This window comes from Cnephaeus nilssonii (genome assembly GCF_951640355.1).
Source record: "Cnephaeus nilssonii genome assembly, chromosome: 13".
Taxonomy (NCBI): Eukaryota; Metazoa; Chordata; class Mammalia; order Chiroptera; family Vespertilionidae; genus Cnephaeus; species Cnephaeus nilssonii.
Window position 1 is genome coordinate 39,290,883 of NC_137084.1, and position 22,028 is coordinate 39,312,910.

The window sequence follows — 22,028 nt, forward strand, 5'->3', positions numbered from 1 at the left end:
GCTCAGTTGGTTGAAGCATTGTCCCATACACCAAAATGTTCAGCGTTCAATTCCCCGGCATGCCATATACCTAGGAGAGTCTAGATAGGCACCTGCATGGGAACTGGTACCACAAAATAAAAGCAATAATTTGAAGGTAGGTATTTTAGGTCCCACCCACACCACATCTCCAGAGAGGGTTGAGGGGCTGAAAATGAAATCCATGATATATAATGCGTGAGAAACCATCTATAAAATCCCAATAGCATGGGTTTCAGAGAGCTTCTAGGTTGGTGAATACAACCCTAACTGGAAAGGTGCTGCACCTCAACTCAATGGGACAAAAGCTTTTGCCCTCAAACCCTTCCCAACCATGCCTTTAATATGTTGGTGAGTCTCTTCATCTGTATCTACCAGCATATCCTTTAATATACTGGTGAATATAAGTCAGAGTTTCCCTGAGTTCTGTGAACCACTCTAGGTTAATAGAACCTGACAAGGGGTTCGTGAGAACTTCTGATTTGTAGCCAAGTTTGACAGAAGCGAGTAAGTACCCGGGGGACCTGCTGCTTGAGATTGGAATCTGAAGATGGGGCTGAGCCCTTAACCTGTGGGACCTGACACTGTATCCAGGTAGATAGTGTCAGAATGAGCAACAGTGCAGGTCACCTGGTTGGTGTTGCAGATTTGTTTGGTGAAGGGAAAACACCAACACCTTTGATGTTGAAACAAAGGAAGACTAGATTGTTGCTAATTCACCTGAGTTATCTGATTTTTCTTCCTTTTCTCCCTCTCTTTCTTATTGGCAAGTATCTCCCAAGAGACTGCAAAAGAGGATAATAGAGTCCTTTAAAAGATATGTTCTCTTAGCCAAAGATGAGCCAGCTAAAAAGAAAGGATCATGGGGAAATGCTAGGCAGCAGAGACTCGGTAATCTCAGCTGCTCTTTTCTCTCTAATCAGTGTTTTAGAGATGGATTGTCTCACTCCACATGACTTTTAGTCAAAGCTGGGGGGAGGGCTGGAACTAGGGTGGAAAACTCATGGACTTCTTCATTCTCAAGGTCCCTTGCACCCCAGGTGCCTCTCTGGCCTCACTCTAGTTCCGGCCCTGGATGGGCCCCTGGGTCACTGACTTGCTCTAGTATCGCTAGGGAGGTCTCAGTGGATTCCTTTTCCCTTTGTTTATTCAGAATAAGGTTAGAATTTTTCAAATGTAACTTAAATTGGAAAACTGGTTGGCAAACATGAAACCTACAGAAAACATCTTGCAAATAAATTTCAGTTATTGGTTAACAAAGAGCCTGTGAAAAACAGAAGTTTCTGAGAATTGAGATGAGACCTGAAAGTGAAACAAAGTCTCTTCTCAGTCCTGAGGGTTGACCTGAGTAACAGGAAGCAGCTGTGGTAGAAAGAACTCCTTAGGCCCAGGGATTGCTTACCGTGCTTCATTTATTTAGGCGACATTTACTAAGATCATACCGTATACTGAGAAAGTGCTCACACTGTGGGGGAGTCTGAGATGGATCATAGCATAGCACTAGACAAGACATAGGCAAAGACACCAGACCCAGCAAAAGAGGGAAAATAACTCCCCAAGAACTGCAACAAGGTGGCACTCAGAGAAAAACGTACAAGTTTGAATTAAGCACTTGATGGAACATTGCTGCTGGAGACATTCCCGTTTATGCCTCTTGTTTTGATCAATTAGGTCTTCAAATCACCTGTGCCAGGGAGAAAAAAATTCACGCTGGAACAACTGCTTTAAGCCAAGCATTTTACACCTATTAACATTCTGTGAGGCAGATAGTACTAATGGCACAAAAACATTCCACTACTCAGCTGCTCCTCATTCCTTAGTTCACGCTCCTCACATCCAAGGTTTAAGTAAATATAACTAGCACTTAACTTTAAATCCTAGACTCAAACCTGTCTCTGACTGACTTTAAAACTCTTGCTTAGAGATATGTCACCAGGAGCAATTGGTCATTCCTGACTTCATCCCCCGTCACAAGAAAAACAACTAACAATGATTCAAAAACAAGCCACCACAGAAGGAATCCTAGAACAAGAGGGAAAACCTGAAACAACCCCTGCACCACAGAAACCAAGAAACACTGCATTAGGAGGTAAGAGAGGCAGCTGCCTATTGACCGCATGGCCTTTCCTCAGGCAAGTACCACACCACATAGAGAGCTTTCCCCTGAGCTGTTGGTTCCTCCAGCGGGAAAGGGACCCAAGGGAGGGTAACCAGCTGTGAGGGAGCACTGCTCTGGCACAGCTGGAGCACAGATGCTCTCTGAGTCCGTACTCTAAATTCTTCCCGACTGTGCCAAGTGTCAGAGAAGGTTCCTTCTTGAACCCTGCTCGCTACACTTACTGTTGGGAACTTAGTCCAAGTTCCTCCTCTATCCTCTGCTCACTAATTATGTGTTGGGTCTGAGCCCCTCTGCCTGGGTCTGGACATCCTGGGACGCCGGGTCTTAGATGGAGAAGCCATGAGAAGTTGTAGGTATATGAGAATGAGTCTTTATTGTAGGAGCGAGTGGCACAACATTCCCATATAGGCAACCGTACAATGACTGGTAAATAAGTCTTTCCCACAAAGCCACATTAGCCTCTGTACCCACAGCTGTTATCTGAGCAGCTGCACACTACCTCTGTACTCGCAGCCTCACATAGCAATAGTACCTGAGGTCTCTCTTAGACCTGTAGCCTCAGTAGCCTCTCCAACCTCTCCTCTTCTGTAGCCTCACATTGTAGCTACCTCTGAGCCTCCCTTTTCTGCCCAGCACACTGGCTGGTCAGCAACGTATTATGATACACAGACAAAGGCTTCTTTCCAAGTAGTGACCTTGTTGTGCACCTGCATCTGTGTGTAGTCCTGGGACATCTTGATTAAGATTCCTATGTTCAGCACTGGCTGGTTTGGCTCAGTGGATAGAGCATCAGCCTGTGGACCAAAGGGTCCCAAGGTTTGATTCTAGTCAATGGCACGTACCTCGGTTGCAGGCTCCTCCCTGGTTCAAGCCCTGGTCAGGGCTCATGCAGAAGGCAACCCATTGATGTGTTTCTCAAGGTTTCTCTCTGTCTTTCCATCTCTCTCCCACTCTCCCTTAAAAAAAATTCCTATGTTCAGAGGAATCCGGCGTAGTCTAGATAGGGCTTCCACACTCTAATTAGCCTGGACTATCCTGCATCTCTGGTGTGGCTCCCACACCAGCCCAGCCCCATACACTGTGGATCACTTTATGGGAGCAAGCCCCTACTCTGATCTTACATAATAGGAACTACAGCAGAATCTGGGGCTCAACCACTGAGAATCTGATGGTATCAGAGAAGTGGGGAGGGGCTGGCAATAACCAGCATGCAGATCTTGATAGACTGAGTTCATATCTGCAGTGCCCAATATTAATCCCAACTAGCAGAATCAAGCTGGTGGTGTGCTCTGACCAAGGACTTTAAGGGTACAGATCTGCCTGATCCAGATACTCAAATGAAGAGTGTGGCCTGCTTCAGAGCCTGAGCCTAGACAAGGAGCTAAGTCACAGCCCCACCCACTGTGGAGAGTGTATCCAGGCCACATCTGACAGAGGGGCTACAAGAGAAAGTAGATGCTGTGTAGCCCAACAATGCTTGAATGAGAGTTAGAAAGATACTCTCTGATCACCCCCAGAGCAAAGCCAAGAGCAAAGATAGTACTGGGTATGAGGAGTTCCCCTAGTGTGCACAGGCAGATGATCACTTCACAGCTGAGGCTGAAGATAGCTCTTGGCTCAGAGAGCCTATTTGGAAAATTGAGAATTGCCTGGAGCAGTGCCTCCCATTTCCATCTAGGGAACTGTGAAGCCCAGGGAAGGGCAGGCAGGGTAGTTTGCATAGCAAAGCCAATGGACCTGTTTGGCCAGGGGTGAGGGTCACCTTGAGTTAAGACACAAAGAGCTTTACTGGCTGTATATTTGCTTCTCCCACTGCATCTCAGCATGTTATTTAACTCCTACTCCTACTGAATACAGTCTTCAGCCTATGTGACAAGGGAATATAACCAGAGCACACAGTGAGCATAGCCCACTTCACAATCCAACTTACCAGGGCACACGAAAAGAAGGCACATGTGCCTTCCCCCATCCCCAGAGTAAAATTGGTGGCCTCACCTCCCCAGGGAATTTATTGCACACTATGGGATGACATATTCAAATTATTGAAAAAAAGTAAATAATCTGTCCTTCAAACAAAGAACTAAACAAAACAGAGACAAATTAACCAGATGCAGAGTTCAAAACACTGGTTATAAAAATTTTAATGAACCCACATTTGATATTGAATTTGGATAGTGTGTATTGTGATATGTTTGTTTATTTTGTTCTGAAATTAAAGAGTGTGAAATAAAGAAGATACAGTGTTTAAAAAATGCCATATGCAACTTGACCACCAACTTATACCATACACAAGACTAAACTCAAAATGGACAATATAAGTCACGAAACCATGAAAATCCTAGAAGAAAACATAAGCAGCAAAATCTCAGACATCTCACATAGCAGAATTTTCACCAATACATCTCTTAGGGCAAGAGAAACAAAGGAATAAAATAAACAATAAGACTACAACAAATTAAAAACCTTCTGCACAGCAAAAGAATGAAAAGGGAAACCATCATCCAAATGCAAAGGGAACCCACTGTATGAGAGAACATATTTGCCAATGATACATCTGATAAGGGGTTAATTTCCAAAATATATAAAGAACATATACAACTCAACTCCAAGAAGACAAACAATCTGATTAACAAATGGGTAAAGCATCTGAATAGACACTTCCCCAAAGAGGACATACAGATGGCAAAGAGACACATGAAAAAAATGTTCAATGTCACTATCAGAGAGGTGCAAGTTAAAACTACAATGAGGTTTCCTCTCATACCTGCCAGAATGGCTATCATCAATAAATCCACAAACAACAAGTGCTGGCAAGAATGTGGAGAAAAGGCACCCCTAGTCACTATTAGTAGGAATGCAGACTGGTGCAGCCACTGTGGAAAACAGTATGGGGTTTCCTCAAAAACTTAAAAATGGAACTGTTGTTTGACCTAGTGATTCCAGTTCTGGGAATATATCCTAAGAATACTGAAACACCCATCAGAAAGAATACATGTACCCCTCTTTCATAGCAGTATTACTTACAATAGCTAAGATCTGGAAGCAGGGCAACTGCCTATCAGTAGATGAGTGGATAAAAAAGCTATGCTACATCTCCTATGGAATACTGTGGAATACTATGTGGCTATAAAATGAGAAAGAACTCTTACCCTTTGCAACAGCCTGGATAGACCTGAAGATTTATATGCTAAGTGAAATAACCCAGTCAGAGAAAGACAAATATCACATGATCTCACTTATATGTGGAACTTAATAAACAAAATAAACTGATGATAAAAATAGGACCAGGGGCATGGACTGACAGATCTCAGAGGGGATGCGGGTAGAGAGGATTGGAAGAGATTAATCATAGAACATGTATGTATAGATGAATAGCCCATGGACACAGACAACAGTATGTTGAAGGCCTGGGGTGAGGTGGAGGTTGAGTGGAAGGGGAAATGGGGAGAAACAGGGGGTACATATATAATACTGTCTACAATAAAAATAAATAAATAAAAAACAAAAATGCTATATGATCCAGCCATTCCATTTCTGGGAATATATCCAGAGGAAATGAAACACTAAGTTGAAAGATATATCTGTACCTCCATGATCATAGCAGCCTTATTTCCAATACACAAGATGTGGAAACAACCTAAAGATCCATCAATGGATGAGTGCATAAAGAAGTTGTAGTATAAATATACAATTGAATCCTATTCAGCCATAAAACAAAAAGGAAACCCTGCCATTTGTGACAACATGAATGAATCTGAAAGCTCTTGATCACACTTACATGTGGAATCTAAAAGAAAGAAAAAGAAAAAAAAGTCAGAAAAAAAGATCATACTTGTAGCTACAAGAATTGGAGGTGGGGAGGAGAAATTGGAGGAAGCTGGCTAAAATGTACAAACTTCCAGTTATAGGGCAAGTAAGTACTGGAAATGTAATGTACAACATGATGACTATAGCCAACACTGACTGCTGTGTGATATAGAGGAGAGTTGTTGTGAAAGTAAATCCTAAGGGTTCTCATCACAAGGAGAACATTTTTCTTATTTTATATCTTTCCTTTTTTTTTCTTGTATCTATATAATACCAGAGACCTGGTGCACAAATTCATGCACTGATGGGGTCCAGCCGGCCCACACCAATGGGGGCCCATTGGGGGCGGGGACAATGGGGGGGAGGGGATGTGGATGGTTGGGGGGAGGGTCCAATTGGGCTGTATTGGGCTGGTTGGCCACTGCAGTGTGCATCATAGCGACTTGTCATTCTGGTCATTCCGGTTATCCGCTGCTTGGACGCTGGGCTTTTATATATAGAGAGATAATGGATGGCCCAGCTGGCGTAGCTCAGTGGTTGAGCATGGACCTATGAATCAGGAGGTCACTGTTCAATTCCTGGTCAGGGCACACGCCTAAGTTTCGGGCTCGATCCCCAGTGTGGGTCGTGCTGGAGGCAGCCAATCAATGTTTTTTCCATCATTGATGTTTCTATCTCTCTCTCCTTCTCTTTTCCTTCCTGAAATATGATACTTTTTTTTTTAAATATGATGGATGTTAGCTGAAACTTTTGTGGTAATCATTTCATAATATATGTAAATCCAATGATCATGTCATATGACTTAAACTTATACAGTGATGTGTGTCAATTGTTTCTCAGTAAAACGGGGGAAAGTGGAAAAAAAACTTGACTATTAGAAAACACCTGTGCTCCTACACTAAGCAAAAAGAGTAGGAAAAGATGTCTTATTGGTAAGATAATATGCCAGCCCTTTTTGTTACTCATGTTAACTCACTGAAATAGCTATTAATATCTTCACACATACATGAAAAAAACAAGCTCAGAGAGATATGCTGCTTTTCTTATTCAATCATCACACATTTCTTGATTATCTATGTATGTCATGCACTTTGTTGGAACTAGGATATAAAAATGAAAAAGACAGATCCCCGCCCCCAAACAGGGAGGAGCCCAGAAAGGTGGATGTTTGAAGTTTGGGAGACATCAGATAAACAAGCAAACAGATACAATGCAGCACCATGTGATAAGAGAATTACAAGTGTATACTAAATGCTATGGGAGAACAGCACAGAAGAGCTCAATATAGTCCATGAAGGTGGAATGGTGCAGGTATACTGGGTGTGGGTAGAAGTAATATGAGACTACATGGGTAGGATTTCTGGAGGAATGGAGAAATGAGTATGAGGTCCATTGGAAAGAATATGTGTGTGTCAGACATAAAGTTTGAAATAGAAGAACAGTGGGGCAGGAGGTACTTATCTACAAGCAATACTACCATGAATTAGAACCTGGACAAAGATAATACTCAACAAAACAAAATGCTGTACATGGGATTTAGGTTTGAGGGTGTCAAACAAGAAAGAACTGAGGCTACGAATCAAATCAAAAGTTTATTTGGGATCATAGGGGGTTTTACCTGGAGACATAGATTCAGCAGGAACCTGGAAAGTGCTTTAAGTAGGGCGGGATGTGAGAGAAAGGAGAAAGACTTTAAAAGGCAAAACTAAAGGCTTACATACTTGTTTTGAAAGAATTATGATTGGTGTAGGCAAAAATAACGTTAGTCTATAGAGACTAGGTTATAAGCTAGTTGCTAGGTTGGATTTCTCAGAAATGAGCCTCATTCTGAGAACTGCAACAGGATGTAGCCACTTGTGGTTGGCAGTGTAAAAGTTCATGTTCCATCTGGTGGTGAAAGTGAATAAAACCAACTTCCCAGGGGCCTCTCAGTTCCACTTTAGGGCCCCTTCACATTAGTGACTCCATTTCACAGGGGAAAGCAGTCAGAAATAACATCACTAAAAAGCTCTAATGTAAAAGAGAGCAGTGAAATTCTCTCCTTCTCACCATAAGCACACAATATGCTTTTAGAGTTTAGCTCACTTTAGTGTTGAATTGAATCATTCAAATCAGCTAATATGACATTAAAAATTTTGCTAATTTTTAAATCAACCACAGTAAAAAACAAACAAACAAACAAACAAAAACCCAGCTACTTTTAGCAAAAAGTCTTGTATGGGAAATAAAAACTAACAATTTTAATTAGTATTGAAAGCTTCTCCCTTGTGCTCACCCACCTCCAACTATGGTATACACACGTGCGCACGCGCACGCGCACACACACACACACACACACACACACACATTCACATCAACATTAGTCTTCTATTTGGAATAATTTGAAAACCCAGGAGTCACAATTAAAAAAATGAACAAGCAAACAAGGGATTCCTTTTAATCAGCTGAATTTTTAAAAAGATAAAAATAACCAATAAGAAGTGTGGAACCAGTTTTTCCCTTCCTATTTGGGGGTGACCTCAAAGACCTCCACCACCATAGCAGGAACCTAAGTCTGGGCTGGAGACCAAAGTCAGTAGCTTACCAGACTCTGGGAAGGAACCTATTCTACACGCAGGTCTCTCTGGATTAATCTGAAAACAGGAGCTTGGCCTCAAGGAGACAGGTAGGTGAAGAAGGAGGAATATGAGGGAGACAAAAAGATACAACAACAGACTCTGAGACTAAATAAAAAACAGAAATTGATGGAACTAGTCATAGGGAACAGTCAGAGACACAGGCAGGTTAAGACATACTAAGAAAACTGCATGAAACTGGCATTGTCATTCTTAAAACACACATACACACACACACACACAAAAAAAAAAAACACACACAGCTTCAAATCTGAAGGAAAGGAAATACAATATCTAAACAGATAATGAAACAATTTAGTAATTTAGATTATCAAATAAAAGTAAAATCTAAACTTGGTAAAATACTTTATTTGAAAGAATTATTACAATAAGGGGAAGGAGACTATTGTAATGGGGGTGGGGAGAGAAACATACATAGAGCTGCAAGTGTCTGAAAGAATGCAATTTAAAACATGAGTTAAGCTTTTCTCTGCAGAAGAGAATTTTATTTTATAGGGAAAGGGACAAGAAGGTTCTTCTAGAAAGAAAAGGGTATTAAGGGAGCAGGATTGTAAGAGTCTGCTGATTCTTAGGAGGTATCATTAAGGATGGGTTGTATTCTGGGTCAGGAGGTGCTTAATTCAGAGTTCAGGAGCCTGGAGTAAGGTGAGAAGCTTAACTCGTCTTTAAGTTGCATTATGAATTTTAGTTCCACTTTGTTTCAATTGTTTCAATTGATCGGTGAGGACAAACATCTCAGCTAACCTTATTTATGAGGCAAAGCATGAGAATTTAAAGGGTCTGTGTCTGCCCTCATTATAAGGGGAGACATTGGTGAGTCTTATCTCTCTAAGTCATAAGGGAAAGAGCGGTTCTTTGCAGCCAGCTGTTTATTAGAACACAAAAAGGAGAATATATTTCTTTTACCATTGCTGTTCTCCTGGAGGAAAGGGCTCCAGGAGAAGTTTAACATTGTTATTATGGCTCATGTAGGTAACAGGTGCTATTGTAAGCACAGAAAAGAGAGGCACGAACTAAATCCGGAAGTAAAAGGAAGGCTTCACCAATGAGAAACTTGAACTGAGTGGTCAGGAGTGTTGAAACCTGAGCAAGGAAGATGGGGAAGGCTGAGGTAACACAATATTGGAGGGGAGGAGAGTTTCCCTACTGCCCTTCCGGGTTCATTGGCTGGTCTAATAATTAAACTGACTTAGGAGAGATTAACAGGAGAAAACCACATGTAATTACATACATATAGTAGCCCCAGAGAAACATGAAGACTCAAGGCAGTGAGGCAATGGAGGCGCATGTACCATCCTGAGCTAAGGAGAAGAGGTTGGGGTCTGGGGCTTCAAAGGGAAGAAAGACAATTCACATGAGATGAGAAGAGCAAATGTTTGCTAAACAAAGTTTGCCAGGCCAGTTGATAAGTCTAACATAAAAAGGTATTTCTGGTAATAGCTCTCTTCCAGGTACGGGCCCATCTAAATTCTTTCAGGCAGTTAAGAGAGCAATAAAAAGCTTTTCCTGAGGCAGATGGGTCTTCATTGCCTTCAACTCAACTATCCACATGCCAATCCAGAACATATTGGGGTGGCATATTCTGCTCCCTTTCAGTGTACAACATTAAGGAAACTATGAGGCTGAGAAAGATGGCACAATGTGATTTCAAAGGGAAGAAAGTGAAGTAGGGGTAGGAAAAAGAAAAAGAGTGGATACAAAAGGGTGCTCTGACCATAAATTCCTAACTGGGCAGGTCATGGTGGGTAGTCACAGCCCAGGCAGAGAGCTTATTTAATAAAAGGAGTAGCTTTGCCTTAGGCCCGCCTTGTCCATTGTTTCTGTGCATCTAAGTTAACACACCTTTTTTGAAATGGCTTTTTTCAGACCCCTCAGAAGCAAAACTACCTAGAAACCACCTGAAAGAGAGCACATAATGTTAACTATGGTCTAAGTCAATCCCCACCTTGCTTTCTCAAACCTTCATGTAATCTTCCTTACATTCCCTCCTTAATTCAGAATGCATAAAAGAAGCTGCCAACTGCCATATAGGACACATCTGTTGGCCATTTGTATGTTTTCTTAGGAGGAAAGTCTGTTCTCCTCATTTTCTAATTCAATTGTTTTTTGTTGGGTCTTGATTTGTATATGTTCTTTATATATTTTAGATATTAAGCCCTTGTTGGAGCTGTTGTTTGTAAATATCCCGTTATGTTAATTGCCTTTTTCTTTTGTGATAGTTTTCTTTCCTTGTAATGTACTTATCTGCCTTTGTTTTTAGGGTAATTCTGGCCTAAATAAATGAGTTTGCAAGTATTCCCTCCTCCTCATTTTAAAGAAGAGTTTAGAAAGAGTTGGTATTAATTCTTTAAATGTTCAGCAGAATTTGCATTTGAAGACATTGGTCCCATGGTTTTCTGTGTTTAGGAATTTTGTATATTAACTCACTCTTCTTACTTATTACAGGTCTGTTCAAATTTTATATTTCTTTGTTATCATCCATGGGAGATTATATGTTTCTAAGAATATATCCATTTCTTCTAGGTTACCCAATGTTCATAGTAGTATCTCATGATTCTTTGTATTTTTTAAATTAAAAAACACACTAATATTCTTGCTGTCTTTTGACTATACAACTTGAATTTATAATAATACAGTTAATAAAACATTGAATTTTAATTTCCTCACTTATTTTTTTATTCTTTATATTTCTGTGATAGTAGTTTAAATGTCTCCTCTTTTAATTTTGCTTTTATTTATTTGAATCTTTATTTTCCTTAGTGATCCTAGCTAAAGATTTGTCCATTTTGTTTATTTTTTTAAAAAACGAGCTGTTCATTTAATTTTTTTATTTCAATTATTTAAACTCTGATCTTTGCTTTCTTCCTTCTGCTAAGTTTGGACTTAGTTTCTTCTTCTTTTTCTAGTTATTGGAGGGAGGTGCTAAGTTAGGTTGTTTAAGATTTTTCTATTTTTCTAATGGTTGTATTTATCACTACAAACTCTCCTCTTAGAACTGCTTTTTTAGCATCCTATAGATTTTGGTTATGTTGAGTTTTCATTTTCAATTGTTTCAAAATATTTATTATCTCCTATTGCATTTACTTTGATTAATTAGTTGCTCAGGAGTATGTTGTTTAGATTTGTGTTCTATCCTATGATCTATCCTGGAGAATATTTTGAGTGCACTTATTAGGAATATGCATGCAGCTGCATGCAATTTATATATGTATATAATAGAGAAATATGCTAATTATCTGGGTCACTGTAACTGGTTGACTGGACAGGAGGTTATGCATGCAGTATTGGGGGGCGGGGTGGCAGGGACCTACATGCACCTGTGCTGGGGGAGGGTCTGATCAGCAGCGGCCGCAGATGCTTCAAGGGCCAGAGAAGGAGACAGGGCCGGACAGGAGGTTGGGCAGTGCTGCGTGATTTCGAATTGTGCGCTGGGCTCCTAGTCCTATCTAATAAAAGAGTAATATGCAAATTGACCATCACTCCAACACCAATTGGCTGCCCCCATGTGGACACAAGATGGCCAGCAGGGGAGGGCAGTTGTGGGCGATAAGGCCAGCAGGGGAGGGACCAGGCTTGCAGGGGAGGACAATTGGGGGGGACCAGGCCTGCAGGGGAGGGCAGTTGGGGGGGACCAGTCCTGCAGGGGAGCACAGTTGGGGGGACCAGGCCTGCAGGGGAGGGCAGTTGGGGGGGACCAGTCCTGCAGGGGAGGGCAGTTGGGGGGGACCAGGCCTGCAGGGAAGGGAAGTTGGGGGGAACCAGACCAGTGGGGGAGAACAGTTAGGGGCAACCAGGCTGTCAGGGGAGGGCAGTTGGGGGTGACTAGGCCTTCAGGGGAGGACAGTTAGGGGCAACCAGGCCTCCAGGGGAGGGCAGTTGCTGGAGACCTACCTCCCTTTCTTCTTCTCTAAAATTGATAAATAAATATTAAAAAGAAAAGGACATTTATTCTTTTGTTAAAATATATTTTTATTGATTTCAGAGAAGGAGAGAGAGAGAGAAACATCAATAATGAGAGAGAATCATTGATCAGCCACCCCTGCATGACCCCTACTGAGGATTGAGCCCACAACTAGGGCATGTACCCTTGACCAGAATCAAACCTGGGACTCTTCATTCCTCAGGCCAAGACCCTATCCATTGAGCCAAATCAGCTAGAGAAAGGACATTTATTCTTAGAAAAACTCCTGACAAAAACAAGCATTTCCCAGAATTGAGCTAAGAATGAGAAATGAAACCAAAAGTCTTTTCTTCATATTGGGCAATGTCCTTAGTAAAAGGAGGCACAGTGGTGGAATGAACTCTTTAGAGAATCTGATTTTGAGGCTATAGGTAATTCAAACAACATTTGCTATCTTATCATATACAGAAAATGTGTTCAAATGTGACAGACTCTGAGGTGGTTCAGTCACAGACTCAATCATCTGTAGACTCCTAGTGTTACCAAAAGCAGGTTTGGTTACCTGCTGTGATGAAAGCCAATACTCATGAAACAGGTATTGATAAGTTCAGGTGCTGGCTTCCTGAGAAGATGGCGATTCCTGTCTGAAAAACGAGCTTCACATCTCTGGTCAAGCTGGTGGCTTTCATAAGGAGAGGGGAGGGAAGTGGGAGCATGCAGGCAGTGTTCTTCCTGGTTATGGTAAAGCTCTTAGTGTCAGCAAGTTAAATGGATCTGCATCAGTCTAATTTCTGTCATCGGTTATCTCCTATCTGGACAGGAACAGAAACTGTTGGTCCCTGCAATGTACTAAAATAGAAGCTAAAATACAGATTGCTAGCAGAAATAATCTGCTTCGTCTTTTTGTCCCAACAGACTTGTTAATTTGTTAGTTAGCATATTTAATTCAAGTTGGTACAATATTGTATAAATATTTTATGCTTTATATTCTCTGTTACAATAACATAGCTATAGACGAGATAATTGACACTGATATAAGGCAGAGTATATGAGTGGAAAATAAAGGCCCCAAGAACTGTAAGATGGTGGCTCTCATATAGAAAATCTCAAAGATTTGAATTAAACAACTCATGGAATATTGCACTTGTAAACAATCCCCTTGATGCCTCTTCTTTTGATAGATTTGAACTTCAAACCAATTATGTGCCAGGAAGAAAAATCTGAATTTGAATCATTATTTCAGGCTAAGAATTTTATCCCCTTTAATGTTATGTGAGGTAGATAGCACTACTGGGGAAAAGTCATTCCGCTATTCAGCTGTTCTCATTACATGGGTTGTATTTCCCATTCGCAAGACCTAAGTATATATAGCTAATAACTGTTGGATGCTGTATTCAAATCTGTCCTGACTGGCATTTAAACTCTTGCCTATTAGAAAACACCAATGCCTCTAGAGAATATAATCTATAACCCTATATAATAAAAGCCTAATATGCTAAGTCGTCCAGTTGTCCAGTTGGCCATTCAACCAATCAAAGTGTAATATGCTAATGATATGCTAAGGCCGTTCAACTGCTTGCTATGATGTGCACTGACCACCAGGGGCAGACACTCCAAATGGTAGGTTAGATTCCCGTTGGGGTCCTACAGATCTGGACTGAGTGAGACGGGCCAGACATGACCTAGAGCTCTCCTGTGGTCCCTCCCCAGCTGGCCAACCTCCCATGTCCTTCCCTGGCCCTGATCATGCACCAGTGGGGTCCCTCATCCTGGCTTGCGCCCTACCGCAATCTGGGACCCCTCAGGGGATGTCAAAGAGCCAGTTTTGGCCCAAGAGTGGAACGACCATTCACTATGACATGCACTGACCACCAAGGGTCAGATGCACAATGCAGGAGCTAGCCCCTGGTGAAATGCAGGAGGTAGCACTCCCTCAGGGGAAGCACTGCTCAGCCAGAAGCTGTGCTCATGGCTGGCAAGAATAGTGGTGGTGGCAGGAACCTTTCCCTTTTCCATGACAGCACTAAGGAGCAGGAGCCAGGCGGTAAGGAGCAGTGAGCAGGTGGGTGGTAAGAAGCAAGGGGTCCCATACTGTAAGAGGGATGTCCGAATGTTGGGTTAAGCCTAAGCCTGCAGGCGGACACCCCCCAAAGGGTCCCGGGTTGCAAAGGGTGCAGGCCAGGCTGGGGGACCCTGCCCCCAGTGTGCAAATTTCATGTACTGGGCTTCTAGTATTGTAATAACTATGTATGGTGCCAGGTGGGTACTTAAATTAGCAGGGGGGATCATTTCCTAAATTACGTAATTGTCCAACCACAATGCTGTGTACCAGAAACTAAAATAAAATAGTATTTAATGCCACTATAACTGAAAACTAAAACTTAAAATAAAGAAAGAAAACACCAATGCATCTAAGAGAAAGAGTAGGAAAAGAGATGTGGGTAAGATTTCTGGAGGAACTGAAAAGAATGAGTATTGCCAAAACCGGTTTGGCTCAATGGATAGAGCGTCGGCCTGCGGACTCAAGGGTCCCAGGTTCGATTCTGGTCAAGGGCATGTACCTTGGTTGCGGGCACATCCCCAGCGGGGGGTGTGCAAGAGGCAGCTGATCGATGTTTCTCTCTCATCGATGTTTCTGGCTCTCTATCCCTCTCTCTTCCTCTCTGTAAAAAAATCAATAAAATATATTTAAAAAAAAAAAAAAGAATGAGTATGAAGTTCACCTGAAGAATACCTGTGCATCAGATCACAAAAGTTTGAAATAAAAGAACAATAGGACAGGGGACACTGGTCTGCAATCAATGTTATAATGCATTATATTCAGAGAAACATGATAAAGCAAAATGCTTTACTTGGATTTAAGTTTAAGGACCAAATGTGAGAAATAACATTACTAGAAAACTCAAATATGAAGGATACAGAAGAGTAAAATTATCTCTTCCTCTCCATAAACACAGAATATGCTCTTTATTTTTAAAAATATGTATATATTATTGATTTTTTTACAGGGAGGAAGGGAGAGGGATAGAGAATTAGAAACATCAATGAGAGAGAAACATAGATCAGCTGCCTCCTGCACACCTACTACTGGGGATGTGCCCGCAACCAAGGTACATGCCCTTGACCGTATCAAACCTGGGATCTTTCAGACTGCAGGCCAATGCTCTATCCACTGAGCAAAACCGGTTAGGGCCAGAATATGCTCTTTAGATTTTTACACGACACACCTTTAAGAGCTTAGCATACCTTTGAGTTGGGTCATCCAAATCAAGTAATAAAATATTGGAATATTGGTTCATTTTCAAACTAACCATTTCTGGAAAACAGAATTTCAAGACTTGGAACTAATTCTAGCATAAACGTCCTTTACTGAAATAAAAACTAACAGATTTCATTAGAATGGGAGCATGTTTCTCCCTTTGTCCTTAGGTTACACGAGAATTAGAACAACAAAGCTGAGGAAATCACTGATCTGCAAAATGTACCCATGTCTTCTTCCAAATTCTATCTCTATCCTATTTGTGATGTGTGTTTTTTCAATTCTGTGTTCACCGTAACCCTCATTGGCTCACATACACACACACACACACACACACACACACATACACAATTAATTAGTCTTCTAATTACAATAATTTTAAGTCAGCTGATTTTTAGTCAGCTGATTTTTTAGAAAGAAAAATATAGCCAGCAAAATCAAAAATGAAACCACTTTTTTACTTCCTTCCTGGTGTATAAATTCAGGCACCTCCACCACAGCCAGAGCCTAAGTCTCAGCTGGAGGTCAGAGTCAGCAGCTTACCAGGCTCTGGGAAGGAACCTCCTCTCCATGCAGGGCTCTCTGGAGTGATCTGAAGACAGGAGCTGACCTCAAGGAGACAGGTAAGGGAAGAAGGAGGGAAATGGAGTAGACAAAGACAGACTCAAACTAAAATAGAAACAAAAATGTATGGAAATGGCCATAGGGAGCAGTCAGAGAAACAGCAGATTAAAAGGTGCTAGAACACTACATGAATCTGGCATAGTCATTGTTCCAAAAAAATACACACAAAAAACAGCTCCAAATCTGGATAAAAGGGAGTAAACTATTAAACAGGCAATGAAACAATTTGGGCAATCTGTATTATCAAATAAAAATACATCTAAGCAAGTCAAAAAAGACTTCTTTGACAGGATTATTACAGTAAAGGGAAGGAGGCTCTTGCGATGTGGAAAACAACCCAGCCATAGAGCTGCAAGCATCTCACAGGCCAGGCAGAAAGGAACTGTCTTCACAGGGAAGGAGCAACAAGGTTCTGCTGGGAAGAACAGGTGTGGAGGGAGTGGGGTAATCAGGGAATGTTTTCCCCTGAGTTTTGCTGACTTTCAGGCAGGATCTATAAGGAAGGGTTGTTGGCTGAGTCACAAGGAGGGTAGTTCAAAGTTCAGCGGACAGGAGAAAGGAGGGAACCTGAATTAAGGTTTACTTGCAAGCTTTTTATTGTGATTGATCAGTGGAGGCAAAGAGCTCAGTTCATCTTTATTGAGATATAAATAATGATTAAATGGTCTGTGTCTGGCCTCATTATAAGTGAAAAGGGACATTAGTGAGTTTTATCTCTAAGTCATATGGGTCAGAGTGCTTCTTTCTGTGCAGTAAGCCATGTGTTAGGGGAAATCCCCAAAGTCTAAATTCAGGTTTGATTCTGAAGAACTGACCTGTAGCCTTATTCAAATTCATTAGAGTTTTAATAGGAGAAATTGACATGCATGGGCAAATCAGCTGCTTGCTCCCAGTGGTGGCTGGCAGAGAATAAATCCACACCCTCCAAGGACAGGGTCTCTTCTCTATGGGGATTAACAGTGAAAGCATATGGTGGGTAGTCACATAGATCACCAGAAAGAACAATGCATTTCCACGTCAACAGATAACATCCACACTCTGTACCTTCATTAACCTCCTTCCTGGGGACATGACCTTTACCTCTGGGTGGCATTCCAGCTTTCTGGTTCGTCAGCAAACCTGAGGCTACAGAGTTAAACAGGGACAGAAGGTTAAACAAAGAGTCCTACATGTTCTAGACCCTTTACTGCTGGAGACATATTACACCCCCTTCTTCCCTTCCAGTTTTGTTGACTGGTCTAATAATCAAATTGACATAAAACACATTAACAGGAGAAAACCAAATATAATTACATATACATATATACAGAAGCCCTCAAAACACATGAAAACTCAAAGGCAGTCAGGCAATTGAGGTTCATATACTATCCTGAGCTAAAGAGAAGGGTGTAGGAGTCTGGAGCTTCAAGGGGGAGAAAGACAATTCACAGAATGATAAGAGAAAATGATTGGTTAAAAAATGTTTTCTGTGCCATGCAGATAAGTCTTTTTGATATATAAATGTATCTCTAGGAGACTCAGCTGTAGGTCAGAGTCAGCAGCTTACCAGGCTCTGGGAAGGAACCTCCTCTCCATGCAGGGCTCTCTGGAGTGATCTGAAGACAGGAGCTGACCTCAAGGAGACAGGTAAGGGAAGAAGGAGGGAAATGGGGTAGACAAAGACAGACTCAAACTAAAATAGAAACAAAAATGTATGGAAATAGCCATAGGGAACAGTCAGGCCCTGTCTATAATCTTTTTAGCAGTTAAAAGAGAGATTAAAAGCTTTTCCTGAGTAGGCTGGGTCTTAATTGCCTTCAGCTCAAAACAATACACTTGACAAAATGCCACATGCATTCTGTATCCCCTCAGCATACAGGATTAAGACAACTGTGAGGTTGAGGAAGGATGGCAGAGTGTACATTCTAAGAGAAGAAACTGAGCTAGAAAGTAGGAAGAGGAAAAAGAGTGGTTGTGGAAGGAACTGGGTTATGGCCAGATTATGAGAGGCCTTGAAGGCCATGGCCAAGTAATGTGATGATATCCTAAACCAATGAAGAGTTTTCAAAATTTTGTAAACAAATGTTTTAAATATGAGTTTCAGGATGCAATGTCCACAATGGACCACAATAGGAAGAGAGATAACAAATACAACAGCTTTTCATACAAACAAGTCAAATAAATAGGGCAAACTAATGCCCAACGTTCAAAAAGTATCCTACAGGAACTTATTTAGGGGAAGAAATAAGAAAAATGGGATTCTAAAACCTTAAAGGTGCCTCCATCACCATTTTTCCCATCAGAAGTGTATGGATACCCCAAAATGGCTATGGCCAGAAAGTTTGGATGAGTTTCTAATTCAATAAGCCATTCTACATCATTAATCCAACATGTCCAAAGAGCATCTCCAAATTCAAAGGGAATAATAATGTTACTAGACAGGAAGGGACCTGGATGGCCTGGAGCAGGTCTGCCTCAGGCCAGCCTGTAGTGCGTGGGTTCTTGATTTGTATAGAAAAGATTTCACAACAGAGTCCAGGTGATTTTCAGAGAATGTGTACTAAAGCTGGAGACTGTGAAACACAGGAAGAACTTAGGGAACAAGAAGCAACAGGAGAGAACCTAGGCGGTGCTCTCCTTTCGCTCCCTAGAAACAGAGGAAGGAAGTGATTCAAGGTGGGCTGCTCTTAGTTCATTGGGAAGTCAGAGAAAAGGGGGCCTTGGAGATAGGATCAGGGGGTTAGCTCAGGATGAGCTGCTGCTGCCCTACTCTCTCCTGGTTGCAAGTCTCGTGGGGACCCTTAGAGTTTAGGGGGAAGGAGCATAGGCATGCTCTAGTCTAGAGTGAACCCACAGTGAGTCTTTGTTCTGAGGACAGTTACTTTTTTTTCTTTCTTTCTTCCTTTCTTTCTTCCTTTCTTTCTTTCTTTCTTTCTTTCTTTCTTTCTTTCTTTCTTTCTTTCTTTCTTTCTTTCTTTCTTTCTTCTTTCTTCTTTTTTTGTCCAAGGGCAAGAATCTTAGGGAAGGGTTTCAGCAGAATATTCATCAGTTTCCAGGTGCATTTTTAATGTACTGATGCATCAAAATGAAGGTTAGGGAGATTGGGATCATTCTTTTGTCTGCTTTACTTTTGTCTACTTTTACCTTGGGTCTGTCTGGCTTTTATGGGGTTTTTGTCCTTTGTTCACCTAACATCATTTGTTCTTGGGTTTAACTGGCACAAATGGCATTAATTGGGTCTCTGTTCTCTATTTCTCATACCATGGTGATTTAACTATGTATTCTCTGATTAGGGAGGGAAGGTACAAACCATTTGCCTTCAACTGTATGGGGAAGACAAGCTCTTGCAATTCAAAGGCTAGCTGTAAGTTGTTCAAATTGTTTGTCCTTGTTTAATTTTCTTACCTTGGTTTCCCTATACCACTTGCCCAGGAATGTTCTTAGCTTCTTAAGACAATAGATAAGTCTTTCTGATTTAAAAAAAAAAGTGTTGTGGTTTTTTTTTTAGAAGGTACAGATGTAGAGGCAAACAAAATATTTTAATTTTTTATTGGGATATAATTGACATATAAAAATATATTAGTTTCTGTTGTACAACATACTGATTTGATATATACATATAACAAAATGATCACCATAATAAATCTACTTAATATCCATCACCACACTAGTTACAACTTTTTTTTTGTGATGAGAACTTTTAAGGTTTTATTCTCTTAGCAACTTTGAAATATATAATACAGTATTATCAACTAGAGTCATCATGCTGGACATTACATATTCAGGATTCATTCATTTTATCACTGTAAGTTAGTATCCTTTAATATCCTTTACCCATTTGACCACCATATCCCCCACCCCTGGAAACTACCAATCTGTTCTTTGTGAGTGCCTTTGTTTTTGTTTCTGTTTGTTTTAGTTTTCACATACAAGTGAGATTATACCTGTCCTCTGACTGACTTACCTCACTTAGCATAATGCCTTCCAGGTTCAGCCATGTTGTGTTAAATGGCAAGATTTCCTTCTTTTTATCATTGAACTAAAGGTCCAATTCATAAAATTCGTGAACTGTGGGGGTTTCCCTAAGCCCAGTCTGTTGTTTCCTTGTATTGGCTATTATAAAGAACTAGAGGCCCAGGGCACAAAATTCATGCGGGGGGGTGGGGGGCTAAGTGTCCCTCACCCCATCCTGCACCTTCTCTAATCTGGGGCCCCTTGAGGGATGTCTGACTGCCCATTTAGGCCTGATCCCAGGAGGATCGGGCCTAAACGGGCAGTCAGACATCCATCTCACAATCCAGGACTGCTGGCTCCTAACTGCTTGCCTGCCTGCCAGCCTGATCACCCCCTAACCACTTCCCTGCCGGCCTGATTGATGCCTAACTGCTCCCCTGCGAGCCTGTTTGCCCCTAACTGCCCTCCCCTGCAGACCTGGTTACCTGTAACTGCCCTCCCCTGTAGGCCTGGGTCCCTCCCAACTGTGCTTCCCTGCAGGCCCAGTCACCCCCAACTTCCCTCCGCTGAAGGCCTGGTCCCCCCACAGCTGCCCTCTCCTGCAGGCTTGATAGCCCCCAACTGCCCTCCCTTGCTGGCCTGATTGCCCACAACTGCCCTCCCTTGCAGACCTGGTCCCTCCCAACGGCCCTCCCCTGCTGGCCATCTTGTGGTGGCCATCTTTGACCACATGGGAGCAGCCATCTTGTGTGTTGGAGTGATGGTCAATTTGCATATTACTCTTTTATTATATAGGATAGAGGCCTGGTGCACAGGTGGGGGCCGGCTGCTTTGCCCTGAAGGGTGTCCCTGATCATGGTGGGGGTTTCCTTCGAGTGTGGGTGGCCTGGGCAAAGGGCCTGTGATGGTTTGCAGGTCGGCCATGCCCCCCAGAGACCCAAGCGGAGGCCCTGGTATCTGGGATTTATTTATCTTCTATAATTGAAACTTTGTAGCCTTCAGCGGAGGACAAGGCAGGCCAGGGCTGCGGAAACCTGGCTTCCTCCATCTCCAGGGGCAACTCAAGCCTCCTGCTCTCTCCAGCTCCATGGCTGCCACCATTTTGTTGTGATTTATTTATCTTCTATAATTGAAACTTCGTAGCCTTAAGCGGAGGCCAAGGCAGGCCAGGGCAGGTGGAAAGCTTGGCTTCCTCCATTGCCGGGGAAACCCAAACCTCCTGCTCTCTCTGTGGCCACAACCATCTTGGGTGGATTAATTTGCATACTCATTCCTGATTGGCTGGTGAACATAGCTTGTGTGTATAGCGGAGATGCGGTCAATTTGCATATTACTCTTTTATTAGATAGCATACTGTAATGAACATTGGGGTGCTGATCTCTCTAAGTCAGCATTTTTATTTATTTTGATTATTTACCCAGAAGTGGAATTGATGGGTAATTAAATTTGATAGAGCCTGGAAAAGGCTGGACATGGCAAGAGTCTAAATCAGCTCATGATTAGCACCAGAGTCACAACTCCTCAAACACATATTCTCTAACCATATGATGGAAAGCAGCCTCAAGTTTCTCTCTGTCTTACTACTGCTTACTTATTTCTTAGCACTTAATACAATCTAAAGTTATTTTGCTTATTCGAGAATTTACAAGTTTATGATCTGCTTTACGCTGCTAGAATGTAAAATATCCAAGGACAGGGGTCTAACTTATCTTATTCAATTATTCTACAGCA

The 22,028-nt window shown here is 41.9% G+C and overlaps 1 protein-coding gene and 1 pseudogene across 2 annotated transcripts in view; one reads left to right on the forward strand and one right to left on the reverse strand.

Moving 5' to 3' along the window:
• Positions 1-22,028, reverse strand: part of LOC307110095 (proteasome subunit alpha type-1-like) — a 152,488-nt pseudogene that overhangs the window by 19,669 nt on the left and 110,791 nt on the right. The gene's annotated exons all lie outside the window — the stretch shown is intronic.
• Positions 16,258-22,028, forward strand: part of LOC307110281 (interferon-induced very large GTPase 1-like) — a 37,729-nt gene continuing 31,958 nt past the window's right edge. The window contains exons 1-2 of the mRNA XM_079789329.1: positions 16,258-16,363; positions 17,877-17,990. The gene's annotated coding sequence lies outside the window, so the exon portion shown is untranslated. The remainder of the gene's footprint in view (positions 16,364-17,876; positions 17,991-22,028) is intronic.